Source organism: Pseudophryne corroboree, chromosome 11, assembly GCF_028390025.1.
Source record: "Pseudophryne corroboree isolate aPseCor3 chromosome 11, aPseCor3.hap2, whole genome shotgun sequence".
Lineage (NCBI taxonomy): Eukaryota > Metazoa > Chordata > Amphibia > Anura > Myobatrachidae > Pseudophryne > Pseudophryne corroboree.
Genome location: NC_086454.1, coordinates 203931411 through 203949530, shown reverse-complemented (window position 1 = coordinate 203949530; position 18120 = coordinate 203931411). Strand labels below are relative to the sequence as shown.

Sequence of the window (18120 nt, the reverse complement as noted above, 5' to 3'; positions counted from 1 at the left end):
ACAGGCTCTGGACAGCATTACAAGACTCTAGGCACTGCAGAAGTGGGACGCCACTGACCTGAGTGCCCCCAATACACTATAGTAACTAAAACATCAACATATCCGCTAATACGGATATCGCTATATATACAACATATTTATTGTATTTTTCCTTCCCCCCCCCCCCAGCTCTTTCACTCCCCTTTCCTCCATATTCAAAACCACCCCTTCCCCTCTATTTTCTGATCAAAATAAAAAACACCATTGAGAGATTTAACAACTAGTCTGAGTATCATTTCAAACATCATCCCTTCAAATATTATAAGTTTGTCCACCTGGCGCACCTAACCCCATATTGAAAAAAATAACAGTTGTCGCAGTAACGGGCTTACCTATAAATCTGGCATTGGAAAGGTATAGCTGGTGACATGTAGTTCATAGGGGTTGTATTCTAATCCTACCTTTTCAGAATTCATACGGCATTAGTGGTTTATCTGAATGGGCAGAAAATTACTTCTTGTTATACAATGCAGTGGGACTGTTTAATGATATAATACCTCCCTGATGAGGTTGCTGGGAAAGGGGAAGAGTTTTGCAGGGACAAGCTTTGCAATTGCCTCCTGAATACACAATGCCTCATGAAAATGTTATAGCAGATGCTGAAAGTTCAGTTTTTACTTTCTAAAGAGTGTAAATGTTTTTCCTTTTTTATTTCAGGCGTTCAGTTATGCAGAGCTTTGCTGAGGAATTTTTCTTTTTTACATTTTTATTATTAACAAATGCTTTTAATGAAATAGTGTAATCTGTCAGCCTTGTCAGCATATAATTAAGTTATTCTACAATGGTCCTTTCTGGGAATATAGATAAATATACAAAGAGAAATAGATGAGTTTTTATCACTATTATAATACACAAGTTAAGTTAACCTATAAACTCCTGTGAATTATATCTGCATGTTATCCATTGTAATTGTTGATGTCTGGTTGATATCCCAGAAAGCTAAACCACGGCCCTGTGTAGACAACAAATATTTCATTTTACACCTAATTCTTTATTATTTTTATTAAGTGTTTTGAAAGTATATAGAGGAATGCTAAGATGCATGAATAATACCTAGACTGTGCCATTCCCCTGCATTGAGACACTCAATAATAGGCATGTTCTACCAGCAGCCTATTCTCCAGCCTAGAGTAGGACGGGGACACCAAACCTCTGGGTAAGGGAACAGTTTATCCTTCCTGACAAATGCAGAGTGGTGCATTTATCAATGCATGAAATGGAATAATAAGAATTTACTTACCGATAATTCTATTTCTCATAGTCCGTAGTGGATGCTGGGGACTCCGTAAGGACCATGGGGAATAGCGGCTCCGCAGGAGACTGGGCACAAAAGTAAAAGCTTTAGGACTACCTGGTGTGCACTGGCTCCTCCCCCCATGACCCTCCTCCAAGCCTCAGTTAGGATACTGTGCCCGGACGAGCGTACACAATAAGGAAGGATATTGAATCCCGGGTAAGACTCATACCAGCCACACCAATCACACCGTACAACCTGTGATCTGAACCCAGTTAACAGCATGATAACAGAGGAGCCTCTGAAAAGATGGCTCACAACAATAATAACCCGATTTTTGTAACAATAACTATGTACAAGTATTGCAGACAATCCGCACTTGGGATGGGCGCCCAGCATCCACTACGGACTATGAGAAATAGAATTATCGGTAAGTAAATTCTTATTTTCTCTAACGTCCTAAGTGGATGCTGGGGACTCCGTAAGGACCATGGGGATTATATTAAAGCTCCCAAACGGGCGGGAGAGTGCGGATGACTCGGCAGCACCGAATGAGAGAACTCAAGGTCCTCCTCAGCCAGGGTATCAAATTTGTAGAATTTAGCAAACGTGTTTGCCCCTGACCAAGTAGCTGCTCGGCAAAGTTGTAAAGCCGAGACCCCTCGGGCAGCCGCCCAAGATGAGCCCACCTTCCTTGTGGAATGGGCATTTACAGATTTTGGCTGTGGCAGGCCTGCCACAGAATGTGCAAGCTGAATTGTACTACAAATCCAGCGAGCAATAGTCTGCTTAGAAGCAGGAGCACCCAGCTTGTTGGGTGCATACAGGATAAATAGCGAGTCAGATTTTCTGACTCCAGCCGTCCTGGAAACATATATTTTCAGGGCCCTGACTACGTCCAGCAACTTGGAGTCCTCCAAGTCCCTAGTAGCCGCAGGCACCACAATAGGCTGGTTCAAGTGAAATGCTGAAACCACCTTAGGGAGAAATTGAGGACGAGTCCTCAATTCTGCCCTGTCCGTATGAAAAATTAGGTAAGGGCTTTTATAGGATAAAGCCGCCAATTCTGAGACACGCCTGGCTGAAGCCAGGGCTAACAGCATTACCACCTTCCATGTGAGATATTTTAAGTCCACAGTGGAAAGTGGTTCAAACCAATGTGATTTTAGGAATCCCAAAACTACATTTAGATCCCCAGGTGCCACTGGAGGCACAAAAGGAGGTTGTATATGCAGTACCCCCTTGACAAACGTCTGTACTTCAGGAACTGAAGCCAGTTCTTTTTGGAAGAAAATCGACAGGGACGAAATCTGAACCTTAATGGACCCTAATTTTAGGCCCATAGACAGTCCTGTTTGTAGGAAATGCAGGAAACGACCCAGTTGAAATTCCTCTGTAGGGGCCTTACTGGCCTCGCACCACGCAACATATTTACGCCAAATACGGTGATAATGTTGTACGGTTACATCCTTCCTGGCTTTGATCAGGGTAGGGATGACTTCATCCGGAATGCCTTTTTCCTTCAGGATCCGGCGTTCAACCCCCATGCCGGCAAACGCAGCCGCGGTAAGTCTTGGAAGAGACAGGGTCCCTGCTGGAGCAGGTCCTTTCTTAGAGGTAGAGGCCACGGGTCCTCTGTGAGCATCTCTTGAAGTTCCGGGTACCAAGTCCTTCTTGGCCAATCCGGAGCCACGAGTATAGTCCTTACTCCTCTCCTTCTTATGATCCTCAGTACCTTGGGTATGAGAGGCAGAGGAGGGAACACATACACTGACTGGTACACCCATGGTGTTACCAGAGCGTCCACAGCTATTGCCTGAGGGTCCCTTGACCTGGCGCAATATCTGTCTAGTTTTTTGTTGAGGCGGGACGCCATCATGTCCACCTTTGGTTTTTCCCAACGGTTCACAATCATGTGGAAGACTTCTGGGTGAAGTCCCCACTCCCCCGGGTGGAGGTCGTGTCTGCTGAGGAAGTCTGCTTCCCAGTTGTCCACACCCGGAATGAACACTGCTGACAGTGCTATCACATGATTTTCTGCCCAGCGAAGAATCCTTGCAACTTCTGTCATTGCCCTCCTGCTTCTTGTGCCGCCCTGTCTGTTTACGTGGGCGACTGCCGTGATGTTGTCCGACTGGATCAGCACCGGCTGACCTTGAAGCAGAGGTCTTGCTAGGCTCAGAGCATTGTAGATGGCTCTTAGCTCCAGGATATTTATGTGAAGTGATGTCTCCAGGCTTGACCACAAGCCCTGGAAATTTCTTCCCTGTGTGACTGCTCCCCAGCCTCTCAGGCTGGCATCCGTGGTCACCAGGACCCAGTCCTGAATGCCGAATCTGCGGCCCTCTAGAAGATGAGCACTCTGCAACCACCACAGGAGAGACACCCTTGTCCTTGGAGACAGGGTTATCCGCTGATGCATCTGAAGATGCGATCCGGACCATTTGTCCAGCAGATCCCACTGAAAAGTTCTTGCGTGGAATCTGCCGAATGGAATCGCTTCGTAAGAAGCCACCATTTTTCCCAGGACCCTTGTGCATTGATGCACTGACACTTGGCCTGGTTTTAGGAGGTTCCTGACTAGCTCGGATAACTCCCTGGCTTTCTCCTCCGGGAGAAACACCTTTTTCTGGACTGTGTCCAGAATCATCCCTAGGAACAGCAGACGTGTCGTCGGAATCAGCTGCGATTTTGGAATATTTAGAATCCACCCGTGCTGTCGTAGCACTACTTGAGATAGTGCTACTCCGGCCTCTAACTGTTCCCTGGACCTTGCCCTTATCAGGAGATCGTCCAAGTAAGGGATAATTAAGACGCCTTTTCTTCGAAGAAGAATCATCATTTCGGCCATTACCTTGGTAAAGACCCGGGGTGCCGTGGACAATCCAAACGGCAGCGTCTGAAACTGATAGTGACAGTTCTGTACCACAAACCTGAGGTACCCTTGGTGAGAAGGGCAAATTGGGACATGGAGGTAAGCATCCTTGATGTCCAGAGACACCATATAGTCCCCTTCTTCCAGGTTCGCTATCACTGCTCTGAGTGACTCCATCTTGAATTTGAACCTTTGTATGTAAGTGTTCAAGGATTTCAGATTTAAAATAGGTCTCACCGAGCCGTCCGGCTTCGGTACCACAAACAGCGTGGAATAATACCCGTTTCCCTGTTGTAGGAGGGGTACCTTGATTATCACCTGCTGGGAATACAGCTTGTGAATGGCTTCCAATACCGCCTCCCTGTCGGAGGGAGACGTTGGTAAAGCAGACTTCAGGAACCGGCGAGGGGGAGACGTCTCGAATTCCAATTTGTACCCCTGAGATACTACCTGCAGGATCCAGGGGTCCACTTGCGAGTGAGCCCACTGCGCGCTGAAATTCTTGAGACGACCCCCCACCGTACCCGAGTCCGCTTGTAAGGCCCCAGCGTCATGCTGAGGACTTGGCAGAAGCGGGGGAGGGCTTCTGTTCCTGGGAAGAGGCTGCCTGCTGCAGTCTTTTTCCCCTTCCTCTGCCCCGGGGCAGATATGAGTGGCCTTTTGCCCGCTTGCCCTTATGGGGACGAAAGGATTGAGCCTGAAAAGACGGTGTCTTTTTCTGCTGAGAGGTGACCTGGGGTAAAAAGGTGGATTTCCCAGCCGTTGCCGTGGCCACCAGGTCCGATAGACCGACCCCAAATAACTCCTCCCCTTTATACGGCAATACTTCCATATGCCGTTTGGAATCCGCATCACCTGACCACTGTCGCGTCCATAACCCTCTTCTGGCAGAAATGGACAGCGCACTTACTCTTGATGCCAGAGTGCAAATATCCCTCTGTGCATCTCGCATATATAGAAATGCATCCTTTAAATGCTCTATAGTCAATAATATACTGTCCCTGTCCAGGGTATCAATATTTTCAGTCAGGGAATCCGACCAAGCTACCCCAGCACTGCACATCCAGGCTGAGGCGATTGCTGGTCTCAGTATAACACCAGTATGTGTGTATATACTTTTTAGGATATTTTCCAGCTTCCTATCAGCTGGCTCCTTGAGGGCGGCCGTATCCGGAGACGGTAACGCCACTTGTTTTGATAAGCGTGTGAGCGCCTTATCTACCCTAGGGGGTGTTTCCCAACGCGCCCTAACCTCTGGCGGGAAAGGGTATAATGCCAATAATTTTTTAGAAATTAGCAGTTTTTTATCGGGGGAAACCCACGCTTCATCACACACCTCATTTAATTCATCTGATTCAGGAAAAACTACGGGTAGTTTTTTCACACCCCACATAATACCCTTTTTTGTGGTACTTGTAGTATCAGAAATGTTCAAAACCTTCTTCATTGCCGTGATCATGTAACGTGTGGCCCTACTGGAAAATACGTTTGTTTCCTCACCGTCGACACTGGAGTCAGTGTCCGTGTCTGGGTCTGTGTCGACCATCTGAGGTAACGGGCGCTTTAGAGCCCCTGACGGTGTTTGAGACGCCTGGACAGGTATTAACTGTTTTTCCGGCTGTCTCATGTCGTCAACAGTCTTTTGTAAAGTGCTGACGCTATCACGTAATTCTTTCCATACGACCATCCAGTCAGGTGTCGACTCCCTAGGGGGTGACATCACTATTACAGGCAATTGCTCCGCCTCCATACCATTTTCCTCCTCATACATGTCGACACAACGTACCGACACACAGCACACACACAGGGAATGCTCTGATAGAGGACAGGACCCCACTAGCCCTTTGGGGAGACAGAGGGAGAGTTTGCCAGCACACACCAGAGCGCTATATATATACAGGGATAACCTTATATAAGTGTTTTTCCCTTATATAGCTGCTGTATTATTAATCTGCCAAATTTAGTGCCCCCCCTCTCTTGTTTTACCCTGTTTCTGTAGTGCAGGACTGCAGGGGAGAGCCAGGGAGCTTCCCTCCAACGGAGCTGTGAGGGAAAATGGCGCTTGTGTGCTGAGGAGATAGGCTCCGCCCCCTTCTCGGCGGCCTTTCTCCCGCTTTTTTAAGGAAAAAACTGGCAGGGGTTAAATGCATCCATATAGCCCAGGAGCTATATGTGATGTATTTTTAGCCATCTAAGGTGTTTTTATTGCGTCTCAGGGCGCCCCCCCCCAGCGCCCTGCACCCTCAGTGACCGGAGTGTGAAGTGTGCTGAGAGCAATGGCGCACAGCTGCGGTGCTGTGCGCTACCTTATTGAAGACAGGACGTCTTCTGCCGCCGATTTCCCGGACCTCTTCAGTCTTCTGGCTCTGTAAGGGGGCCGGCGGCGCGGCTCTGGGACCCATCCATGGCTGGGCCTGTGATCGTCCCTCTGGAGCTAATGTCCAGTAGCCTAAGAAGCCCAATCCACTCTGCACGCAGGTGAGTTCGCTTCTTCTCCCCTTAGTCCCTCGTGCAGTGAGCCTGTTGCCAGCAGGTCTCACTGAAAATAAAAAACCTAAAACTAAACTTTTCACTAAGCAGCTCAGGAGAGCCACCTAGTGTGCACCCTTCTCGTTCGGGCACAAAAATCTAACTGAGGCTTGGAGGAGGGTCATGGGGGGAGGAGCCAGTGCACACCAGGTAGTCCTAAAGCTTTTACTTTTGTGCCCAGTCTCCTGCGGAGCCGCTATTCCCCATGGTCCTTACGGAGTCCCCAGCATCCACTTAGGACGTTAGAGAAATTATTATTATTATTATTAGCACCAGCATGCAGACCAAAGCCATTACCCCTCTTTATCCAACCTGCCCTACCCCCCTTCTCGGGAATAGTATGGGCTCCTGCCCATAACATCACATGTTCTATTGCTACGGGAAACAAACATGAAGATGTACAAACATGGCAGAAAGTCTTTAATTATGGCAACATCTATTCAATAATAAAGGCAAGCTGGGGAGCATTGGAATTGGATATTAATATATCATATTGGTATAATGTAAACCTCAGACATACTTAATATAGCTGTATAACATGTGAAATACTGCACATGCACATAAAGCTTCATTTATTAATCCTTTAAATATCCTGGGAGCAATCAGCTTCACAAAACAATACAACTGTTGATATTTCCCTGACAGGTTCCCCATCACTCCCACCTTCCACTTTTACATGCCACTGAAAGTATGGCCAAGCCAAAGTATAAATATTCAAATAACAACAGTGGTGCAAGTATGCGGGTATGGCGCACCCATAAGAATTTGGCAGTGTGTACGCAGTACCACCTGCCACACACTTTGCCATTGCCACAATTATAATGTGCCACAAAGCAACAAGACCATGGTGCTTGGCAGCATGACTGCTCCTCCCACTTTGTCAGGGCTACTTGAAGTGCGACAGTGGCTGTATTTTCCTGTTATAATGGAGGCATTACTATATATTTAGTTGGGAGCATTACTATATATTTCTATTATACTGGAGACATTACTATATATTTTTAGCCGTGCCTCCAGAATCCCTCCAAAAAGGGTCTGTGTCATGTAGCCATGTTGCTAGTGTCATGTAGCCACCCCCACTAGCAGCATGTGACCACGCCCCATCACAACACATGACCACGCCCACTTTCCATCACTCAGTACCCATAAGAAAATATTTCTACTTGCACCACTGCATAACAAGTTATTTAATTACCATAATTTGGTCCTTCTGTTTATTTTTTAAGACCTAATAACATGGTCATTTAGGTGTCTCCCAAAAGTACAAGACAAACTATAAATATAATCAAAGCAAACATTATGTACACTGGTCACTTGCACCGTGGTGGTAGCTATAGTGTGTGAACTAATATTCGGCCCATCAATTTGTTAACTAGTTATACCACATGGCTCATTGAGGTAATTAGTTCCTAGATAATGGAAAGGCTGAATTCTTATCAATATTGGCAGATCAGAGAAAATAGCTGCTGCAGTGAGCATTAAAAAACACCAAGTTTGCAAGAAAAAGTGAATTTTTTTTTACGTAGCACTGCCATGTGTTTTAACAACTGTGGATGTGTAAGGGAAAAAAACAAAAACATTCTTTTTTTCTCTGTGCAGAATTTTGCTTTATTTCTGAAACTATGAATACTTTTCTGATGCATGTTCTTTTATTATTATTTTTAGTGCCATCAGCAACAGTAAATTTTTTAGTTCAATATAAAACCAGATACGCTATGTTTCTACATGTTTGCAAAAGAAAAAACACGCAAGAATGTAAAAGTACAGCTTGTTTTGCACAAACTGTATATGTATGCATATACAAATCAAAAATGTGCCCTTATTTTAAACATGAAATTTGTTTTGGCTTTTACAGTGACGAAGTTTAAATTAAGCCAATGCAAAGACAATAAAAAATCCAGAGCCATTTCTAAACATATTCACTATGCACTGTTGTATAATATAAATTAGAATTTTCTAAATGCTGTTGAATTTGTAATAAAAAAAGAAAAGGCTATGTAGTATTGCTGTCAAATATTCTGCATGGGCTTGAAAAACTTATAAACGTTTGCAAGAGAATAGCTAACATCTGTTTTTAGACAAATAACATGTGGCTATTGTGAAATTTTCACCATTGCATTACTTGTGTTGCCTCGCATGTGAATACATCTATTCATTCTAATAGCCTACCGTGTACTTTACCAACTGGGAATGTGCAAGAGTCCTATTTCTGAGTACCCTACTATGATAATAGCTATTTACATTATATTTGCTCCCCCACCCCCATCCCCTGTGAAACCACTTTCATTCATACTGCGCTCTGAAACATACTGGGACTTTTCAAACCAAGTATATGAATTGCTGGTACACAGAAAAGTTTCTGCTGCAGCTGGCTACTTTTGTACTACTATTTACATTGTTTCATTGTTAATATTACATTCCCTTGTGGTTTACACAAACAATATTTTAGAGGATTGATATAAGGGAAAAGACAATCTGGTTTTCAAGTGCTGACAGGTATGTTTATTGCTTGCAGATAACATATGTTAAATACAAACTTTAGCTAATGAGATTATTTCATTCTATACTCCAGTTCTTCTATTTAAACTAAATGTGTTTTAGTAACTGGGAAAGTTGTCATAGGACTTTGCAGTACATTGTATTCTTGAGAATCATATAGTTGCTGAAATCAGCTTTACTCCAATCCCTAATATAGTGGGAATACTTTATTCTGACAATTTACCTTTTGAAGTTCAAAGAATGTTGCTAATCACAATGGTTGAAGTAACTGAAAAAGATATGCCTTCTTTGTCTTGTAAGATTCTTTTGTGTTAGCAGTCAATGTACTTTTAAAAACCTGTGACAGAACTTGAAAACAATATACACAAGGACTCCTGGACTGTTTTAGTATTAATTTTGATATCAAACATAGGGGGTAATTCCAAGTTGATCGCAGCAGGAAATTTTTTAGCAGTTGGGCAAAACCATGTGCACTGCAGGGGAGGCAGATTAAACATGTGCAGAGAGAGTTATAGGCCCTACACACTGGCCGATTTTCTGAAAGATATGAACGATCTCGTTCATAAATGAACGAGAACTCGTTCATATCTTTCAGTGTGGAGACTCCAGCGATGAACGATGCGCGGCCCCGCGCTCGTTCATCGCTGGTCTCCCGTCGGCTGTGCATGCAGGCCAATATGGACGATCTCGTCACTGCCCCCCCTGCCCCCCGCCGCCGGGTCGCTCGTCGGCCGTTTCGGCCGTCGGGCACCTCGGCAGCGCATCGTCAAATGAGTAGGGCCCCTTAGATTTGGGTGGGGTGTGTTCAATCTGCAATCTAAATTGCAGTGTAAAAATAAAGCAGCCAGTATTTACCCTGCACAGAAACAAAATAACCCACCCAAATCTAACTCTCTCTGCACATGTTATATCTGCCTCCCCTGCAGTGCACATGGTTTTGCCCAACTGCTAAAAAAAATCCTGCTGCAATCAACTTGGAATTACCCCCATGGTGCTGAAAGTCCTTATCTGAAGCAACAAATGTCTTGTAAGCAGTTTTTGTTAGATCATACATGGCTAATTAAAAACAAAACAAAACACAAAAAATATATATAAACTGTAAATTAAGTATATATAAAGTTTAAATTAAATGTATTACATTTATATTGGCTAATTAAAAAACAGGCAAAATGAAAAAAATCTAAACTTTATATTAAGTTTATATAAAGTTTATATTAAATGTATTACATTTATATAAACTTTATATTAACGTTATACAAACTTAATATAAAGTTTATATAAAGTGGGCGGAGCAACTGTCATATTGAGAGTGATATTATGTATGTGTATACACAGTGTGTCTGCCAATATACATTGAAATAACTTTAAAACATGGGGTGGGGAACCTTCAGACCTCCACCTCTTATTGAACTACACATACCAGCATACCCTGCAACAGTTTTGCTTCATTGTTGGTGTAAGCATTTTGCTATATATTTACTAAGCAGGAATACCCCTATTCAACCCAATTTACCAAAGTTAAGAAACCCTCTAAATGATGTTTTAATTGTTATAAATAAAAATTAATATTTGGCCCATCAATTTGTTAACTAGTTATGCCACTGAGGCATGCAGTGCCTCATGGCTCATTGAGGTCATTAGTTCCTAGATAACAGAAAGGCAGAATTCTTATCAATATTAGCAAAGCAGAGATAATGGCCGATACTGCAAGCAGCCAAAAGGTACAATTTAATAATAAAGAAAATGTAATAAGATTTTATAAAACACCAAGTTTGCAAGAAAATATCTTGACAAGACTCTGAACTGCGGTCTTTAAAACTTGTAAAAAAATTGCCCCAATCATGGGGGGAGATGCAATTTAACCAAAACATTTTGCCAAAGCAGCGCAGTGATACTAGCCACTTGCATTGACAGTGGAGCTAAAAGCCAACATTTCTGTTTAGTGGGAAAGAAAATTAAAATCAAGAATAAATAACATTTAATTGAAACAATCAATGTATTAAATAATGCTTTATTCTAAAATGTAGCATGTTTTAAAGGTTTTTCTACACTTACTGAAATCCTGAGAGGGTTGTGCAGTGCTGTAAGCATTTTGATGTATATTCATTAAGGTGGGATAACCCTGTGCTGGAATAACCCAGTTCAAACCAATTTACCAAAAGGGTTACAGCAGAGAAACCTTCTAAATGATATATTTTAATCGTAATAAACAGTAACTAATATTAACCCCATCAATTTGTTAACTAGATATGCCACAGAGGTATGTAGTGCCTCATGGCTGTTGAAGACATCATTTGTATCTGTTGGGTAAACTTTGGTAGAGTAGTCAAACAAAAATTTTGTCATTTTCATAATATATACATTATATTTTTAATTTTTCACTGTCACATGGTGGTGGTGGTCTACATTTCACCCCCCCCCCCCCCCCCCCCCCCCAGGCAAAGTAACTGTAAAGGGAGTGGGGTTGGATTATTTCTATCCCAATTCTTCACATACTGTACACAGTTCTACAACAGGTTCCATCACTCACATTTCCATAATTTGAAGTGCATTCTATCAGAATTTACAATCCTTTTTCTCTGAGTGTTGCAGCTATCTATTGCCCACCTGAGCAACCCAAACAAATTCTAGATGATTTTTCTGCCTGGCTCCCTCACTTCTTATCCTCTGACATCTCCACTATTATCATGGGAGATTTCAATATTGCTATTGATAGTCCAAAATCTGCTGCTCATGCCTCCAATCTACCCTCTCTAACCTCCTCTCTTGGCCTCTCACAATGGACTGACTCCTCTACTCATCAGGAGGGCCACTGCCTTTGTCTAGTATTCACCAGATTATGCTCAGTTTCTGAATTCACTAACATGCCTTTCCCTCTCTCAGATCACAACCTTATCACCTGCATTCTCTCCTCTAATATTTTAAACTCAGTGTCACTGACAGCATCCAATCCTCCTCAAACCCAAAGAAATATTAATGCAATTAATCTTCAAGAACTTTCCACCTCACTGCATCAATTGTTTTCACCTATTTCTGCATTCACTTCTGCTGAGATGGCTGTATTACACCTGAACCAGACTCTAGAGATAGCCCTTGATGAAGTGGCTCCAGCCCCAATCACACTCCACATAGGCCTAGATGTCAACCGTGGCACTCTAAAGTTACAAGACACCTACAAAGACTGTCACGTAAAGTTGAACACTAGTGGCGTAAATCTTGTATTCCAAGTGACTTTCTCACATATAAGACTGTCTACCACTCTTATATTAATGCTCTGGACACTGCCAAACAAACATATTTCCAAACTCTCATTTCTGCTCAAGCCTCTAACCCCAAACGACTTTTTAATACATTTAAATCACTTCTTAACCCTCCTTCACCCAACCCATCAGCCACTATCAAGACTCAAGATCTTGCTTCCTACTTCAAGGACAAGATTGTCAAGATCCAAGATGAAATGCTATGTTCTTCCTCAACCAGTGACCTACTCAATTCCCTACCTGAACCCTCTGGCACTTTCTCTTCATTTGATCCCAGAAATGAAGATGAAGTATCAACACTCTTCTCATCCTGCTACTCTACTACATCTCCTCTTGATCATTTACCCTCACAAATAAGTAAAGTTTTGTCTCCTGTGCTCATCCCAACCTTAACTAACATCTGTAATCTCTCTCTCTCTCTACTGGTATCTTTCTTTCCATGTACAAGCAAGCAGTGATTACTCCCATTCTGAAAAAACAAAATTCTGACCCTAACTCTCTCTCAAACTACTGTCCCATAACTCGGCTCCCATGTCTCTCCAATCTACTTAAGAAACTTGCCTACACTCACCTCATGCAACTTATTGGACCCACATCAAACAGGCTTTTGCTCCCAACACTCCACAGAGACAGCACTGACTAAAGTAGTGAATGATCTGATCACTGTGAAGTCTAAAGGCCATTACTCACTACTTATTCTTTTAGATCTTTCTGCTGCTTTTAACACTGTTGACCACTCTCTTCTCATACAAACACTGCAATCCCTAGGTCTTCAGGACACGGCACTCTCTTGGTTACTATCCTATCTAATGACTCTCTCAGTATTCCATTTCTGTGAATCCACCTCCTCTTCGCTACCTCTTTCAGTTGGAGTACCGCAGGGCTCAGTCCTAGGTCCTCTGCTTTTCTCAATCTATACCTCATCTCTTGGAAAACTAATCAGCCCTCTTGGATTCCAGTATCACCTGTACGCAGATGATACTCAAATCTACCTATCCTCTCCTGATTTGTCTCTATCTTTATTGGGCCGGTCGCTGAATGCCTCTCTGCCATTTCATCTTGGATGTCATATCGCCATCTGAAACTTAATATTTCCAAAATAGCGTTAATTATATTTCTGCTGGCCAATAGCAGTTACCAACCTGATATTTTTATCACTGTTGAGAACTCTACAATCAACCCTACACCACAAGCTCGCTGCCTAGGTGTCATACTTGACTCAGAACTGTCCTTTGCTCCACACATTCAATCTGTCTCAAAATCATGTTACATGCATCTAAGAAACATATCCAAAATACGATCATATCTTACACAAGACACTGCTAAAACCCTAATACATGCTCTCATTATCTCCCGCATTGATTATTGCAATAGTCTTCTTACTGGTCTTACTAAGAAGAGATTCTCACCTTTACAATCTATTCTGAATGCAGCTGCAAGGCTAATATTCCTCGCTAGATGTTCATCATCTGCAGACCCGCTATGTCAGTCCCTCCACTGGCTACCTGTATTCTACCGTATTAAATCTAAAATACTGTTACTTACACACAATGCTATTAACCATACTACACCAACATACATCTCTTTGCTTATCTCAAAATATCTCCCAACCCGACCCCTTCGCTCTTCACAAGATCTACGTCTCTCATTCACACTCATTACTCGCTCCCATGCACGATTACAGAACTTTTTCGGGCTGCACCCACTCTGTGGAATGCCCTACCATGTACAATAAGACTCTCCTATAGTCTTCAAACCTTTAAGCGTTCACTGAAAACCCACCTATACAGACAAGCTTATCAAATTCCAGAACCGCTCACATTACCTTCATAGTTTTCCTATCCAATAATATCCCAACATTACAGTCAACACATCCCCCACATATTTTCTTTTTTCACTCTCCCTCCCTCCAGACCCTGGTTTATCACTGCTGTGATGTGATATCACTCAGCCCACCAAGAACCTTTATAATCTGGTGGACAACTATACAATAAATATCACCTATCCTTGTGTATCAATGCCTATTTTCCCATAGATTGCAAGCTTGTGAGCAGGGCCCTCCTAGCTCTATGACTGTTTGTTTTTACTCAGTTTTGTTATCTAATTGTGTCCAGTTGTAAGGCGCAATGGAATTTACTGCGCTATATAAAAAAAAACTGTTAATAAATTAATTGTACACACAGAATAATAGCAAAAAACAAACACATATTAGACATGAAAATGTAAAAAAACAGTTTTGTATTGCACCGCATGTATTTGTATGAACTAAAAAAAAAAAATATAGGAACCATGGGGTAAATTTACTAAGGTGGGAGATTTTTAGAACTGGTGATGTTGCCCATGGCAACCAATCAGATTATATCTATTATCTGCTAGAAGCAGCTAGATAAATGGTAAGTAGAATCTGATTGGTTGCCATGGGCAACATCACCAGTTCTAAAAATCTCCCACCATAGTAAATTTACCCCCATGTTTAAATCAAATTACACATTTTATCAAAATCTTGCAATATAGCACATACTTCTAAAAAAAAAATCTACATGTGGTTTCACACAATGAGAGCTTTATGGTATCAATTTCATATCTTGACCTCTACACTCACAAAGACAAATAGATTACTTTGCTAATTACAGTAGCTGTCCGTCTATATTTTAAAATGCTCTTAAAGCCTCAAGTCCTAACCCAGGAAACTGACCCCTTGACCCCATCAAAATGTTATCAAAGGGGGGCGTGTGGTCCTGTCAAAATCAATTAACTTGATAAAAAGTTGTACTATATCTACTCACATCTATTTTAACTTTTGGTGTGCTCTGAAGGCTGTTGTTCGGGATTTTGCTATTCAAGCGTGTACTAGTCTGAAATAACAGAATATTCAGGTGCAGGTGATTTTAGATGCTAAGCTTAAAGAACTTGAAAGAAAGTAATAAATTATTATTATTAATCTCAACAATAATTTGTCTTCAAACTCTTCTACTCCTCAACCTTCTATTCCTTCTATTGAATCTTTTCTATTGGATACTGGTTTACCTTCACTGACTGTAGCTTAAATGATGGACCTGAATGCTATGTGGACCACACGAGAGGCAGAGGTGCTATGCAATCTCTTTTTATTTGTCACTTGGTTCCTACGTTGGCATCTCTGTTTAATGGGGTGGCCGACTTGGGGTTATTTTCTACAGGGATGCTAGAGGCCAAAAGTTATGACCCTCAATAAACCAGGGCAAGATCCTGCCTATTATCAAAATGACCAGCCTATTGTACTGCTGACTGGAGCTGTTAAATTATATGCTAAGTTAATTGCGACTCGTCTTTCCCATCTATTTCCTTCTCTAGTCCATCCTGATCAGGTGAAATTCATGTCCATCAGACAGGCATCAGATAATACTCGCAGGGTGTTTGATCTCATTGATTCTGTTACTTCCTCCAATTCTAGGCTGCTTCTGATTTCTCGACCGGCTGAATTGGTTGTATATGCACATGGGGAGTCATTCCGAGTTGATCGCTCGCTGCAGATTGTCGCAGCACAGCGATCAGGTAAATAAACGGCAAAACTGTGCATGCGTATGAACTGCAATGCGCATGCTCATCGTACGGGTACATAGTGCATCGTAACTATGCAATGCTTCTAGTGACGATTCCATTTGCACAGCCGATCGCAAGGAGATTGACAGGATGAGGGCGTTTATGGTTGTCAACTGACCGTTTACTGGGAGTGGTAGGGCAAATGCAGGCGTGTCCAGGCGTTTCCAGGGTGGATATCTGACGTTAATTCTGGGTCCCCTGTCCGAGGATTATCACACACGATAAGTAACTACAGGGCTGGTCATGTTTTCAACAAAATGTTTTTGTACTGCTCAGCTGCACATGATATCGCACACTTGCAAAGCGAAAATACACTCCCCCGTGGACGGCGACTACACGTTTGCACAGCTGCAAAATGGTTCTTTCCAGATAAGGGGCGAACTGTAATGCTGCTCGAGTTCAGCGGCCGTGTGGGATGCCGGCCAAACTCGGACATTTTTTAAAGGGGCAATCACTTACAAGGCATGGTTTTGACTTGTATGTGATTTCCCTTTTATAAAAACATCCAGGTTCAGCAGGCATACCGCACAGCCGCTGAACTCAGGCGGCATTACATCCTGCCCTTGATTTTAGTGACTGCATACTGTCCTCAATTTTAGCTATATATAGTACTCCTTCTGCAAAAGTGTTTATTAATGGCTTTTTGTTGGATGCACTTCCTATGAATAATAATACACGCAAGGGGTGCCCCCTATCTCCTTTAATATTTGTTTTGGCTATTGAGCCCCAGGCTGCTAAACTGCGAGCAGATGATAACTTTTCTTGGGCTGTGGTTGGGAACACTACTCATAAACATGTCTCTTCACAGACCATGTTCTTTTTGTTACGAAACCTCTGACTTCACTGCTTCACCTTCATACAGTCTTAGAAGTTCGATATTCGCTACCTTCTAAAGAAATATTTAATTACATTCAGGTACGCCATTGGTCTCAGAGTGTGACTCGGGTCAGTAGACCCTTGCAGATTACTTCAACTGATCTTCTGTTTCATGTAACGGCGGATGGGACCAGAGGTAGTATTTATTACTTGTATATATTTATTTTTGGGTTCTGCCCTTATATTAAATGAGCTGCTCAGCTGAGTTGGACTTGGGTCACCCCATTTCTATCTCCCAAAGGGAGATGTTTTATTCTGTGTGTTTTTATATGTACCGCTGTTTAACCATTTAGAAATGCAGGTCAAATTAATAAATAGATTATGCTTACACCTGATAGATTACACACCTATTGGCCTTCATGCTCTAGAATTTACTGGAGGAATTGTGGTGAGGTGGGCCATATTCTTCATATTTTTTGGTCTTGCCCTCTTTTACTATACTTATTGGTTTGAAGTGTTATCTTTAATTTATAAAGTGTTTGGTGCATCTTTGTCCCCTTCTCTGGCTTTGCTACATATTTTTCCAGCTTCAGTTCAACCTCACCAGAGATATGTGTTTGAGCATATTTGTGTCACAGCTTGAGCTGCTTTGGCTCAATGCTGGAAACAACATCTCCCTCCTCCCTTACTTAAGGTATTCCATAAGGTTCACTTTATTTTCTTACTGGAGATATACCCAATGCCCCATTCTGCCTCAGCCTCCTCTCCAATAATCAAGTGGATGGCTGTGTGAATACCTGTACGTGAGTAATGGGGAAGGTGCTGCATTTCTTTTCAAACTGTCTAAATTGGATCCTTTACAGTTCAGCGTAAATGAATCTGACGCTTCTAGCTGATAAACCTTTCCACCAAAATTTTGTTTTATTAGATTTTATATCGCTTTAAGTGGGATGCATCAAGTGTCAAATTATTTGCTTGCGATGCATCCAGCCACTCTTCGCAAGCATAACAGCGTTTACTAACGGTGTATGCTTGAAGAAAATCACAAAGGACAGCTCTTGTGGTAAGAGCTGTCCTTTGAGATGATAGGACTTTCGGGTTAATGACCCAAAGTCCAATCCATCATACAATACTATCAGAGAGGCCTCTGATAAACTGGTATTTAGGACCAGTTTGTATTACTTCTCGGTTGCCAATTGAAAGTGGAGACATACAATCCTAACCTGGTCTCTACAGATATGATGGTTATTCATGAGACTAAATTTATTTTAAGTCTAGGTCAACAA

At 42.4% G+C, this 18120-nt stretch overlaps 1 protein-coding gene across 1 annotated transcript in view; it reads right to left on the bottom strand.

Moving 5' to 3' along the window:
• LOC134969333 (C-signal-like) overlaps window positions 1–18120 on the bottom strand; it is a 398632-nt gene that overhangs the window by 287559 nt on the left and 92953 nt on the right. The gene's annotated exons all lie outside the window — the stretch shown is intronic.